The sequence below is a fragment of the Gavialis gangeticus genome, unplaced genomic scaffold (assembly GCF_001723915.1).
Source record: "Gavialis gangeticus isolate Ggan-Ray unplaced genomic scaffold, GavGan_comp1, whole genome shotgun sequence".
In the NCBI taxonomy this organism is placed as follows: domain Eukaryota; kingdom Metazoa; phylum Chordata; order Crocodylia; family Gavialidae; genus Gavialis; species Gavialis gangeticus.
Window position 1 is genome coordinate 6652490 of NW_017728973.1, and position 1654 is coordinate 6654143.

Genomic DNA, 1654 nt, shown 5'->3' on the forward strand with positions numbered 1-1654 from the left:
TGGGTGGCTCAACACAGGAGCACCCCCTACTGGCCCGCCTCACATGGTGGAAACAGCGGAGGGATATGAATACCCAGCTGTGTTCCTGAGGTGGGATCTCTGCACCCGCCACAGCAACACCAGAGGTGAAATTAGTGCTGTCTTAAAGCAAAGTTATATCTATGAGCGTAGATGTATATATTCATTACATCTATATCCAGTCATGTTTTAGTGCTTATGAAGGGCCACCAATCTAGCTTCTTGAGACCAAAGTTCAGTAGTGATTCTGATTGAGTACACCAATAGCAATGACAATACATCATGCTAACCACCTCCCACTTGTAATAGCACCCTACCAGCTAGCCTCAAAGCTGCCCTTGGGAAACCAAATCTGGGGGTGTTTGCATGTTGGTGGCAAGGGAAGGTCATTTTTCCATGGTCCATTTGGTTCTTTGCTGAGACTGGTGATGGAGGTAGAGGCTTTGTAGCCTATGCCCTTCTTTTTTAGGAACTGGGCTGAGGATATTAGGTTTGGAAGCCCTTTGAATCAATACTTGCTATTGATGTGGGGAGTAGCAGTCTGTTGCCTGGCTGTCTATAACCTAGACTCATAGGGTTGGATAGGATCTGAAGCATCATCTAGGCCAGCCCTGTGCATAATGTGATGTTCTTAAACCATGCCAGAGAGAGGCTGATCCAGCCTCTTCTTGAAAACCTTCAGCAAAGGATGTTTCATAATGCAGTACTGATCTATACTGCTTGTGCATTACATGCACCTTTTCTTTAGATAAGTGTTCTCACCTCATCTCTGTGATCTACCTTTGAGAGCAGAAGTGTTACTCCAAGGTTCATCTCTCCTACATAGCCACTGCTTTCTTCCTCCCTTCCCCACATATTCCATTTTTCATTGCAGCCTTTCACTGCACAGGCTTTTCTTGTTCTGTGTGTGTCTAGCGTGCCAAAAAGCAAAGCTAAAAGGCTCCAGCTGTGTCCAGAAAGGACCATCTCTCCTGCTTCTTCTTCAGTGGGGAAGTTGCTTTGGGGTAGAGTAAATTTGGTGGCTTTAATTGCAGGAGAGGACTTTAAAAGGGCATCTCATGTTTATGCCATAAGAGAGTAGGGGGGCCAACCTTGCTTTGGCAGGCATATCATAGATTAAACCCCATGCCCTCCCCAAGTGCTGTTCCAATCCCCCTCCCTTGCCTGATCTATTGCTCTTTATGTTGTGTCTTTGGCCTGTGTTCCTTTCTGTTCTGCTGCTTTTCTTTCTGCTTCCTGATGTGTCTGCCACTATACTTCCTGCCCCCTCCCCAGTTGGCTGTACAGTAGAATTAAGGCCAATACACAGGCGTCCCATGCTACTTGTGTGTACAAGTTGGTATCCCTCAAAAAGAAGAAAGGCCACAGCTGATTCATCTGCTTGCCTCTTGACATTTAATTCCAAGTCTGGAAGGTCTAATCCAGGGCTGTCCAACTTCTTAGTGACCAGGAGCTGCACCAGCAGGGGCCACGTCCACCTCTTTCCACCCCACCACCTCACCTGCAAAGCTCCCCTGCCCCTGTGGGTGGGCAGCATGCCTTGACCATTTATTTCACTGGGCTGGCTGGTGTGCCCCCCCCCCCCCCCCCCTTGGGGGGGGGGTCCCCCTCCGCCCCCCCCCCGGGGCCCCCCCCC

The 1654-nt window shown here is 49.3% G+C and overlaps 1 protein-coding gene across 1 annotated transcript in view; it reads left to right on the top strand.

Moving 5' to 3' along the window:
• PIP4K2B (phosphatidylinositol-5-phosphate 4-kinase type 2 beta) overlaps positions 1-1654 on the top strand; it is a 40071-nt gene that overhangs the window by 18725 nt on the left and 19692 nt on the right. The gene's annotated exons all lie outside the window — the stretch shown is intronic.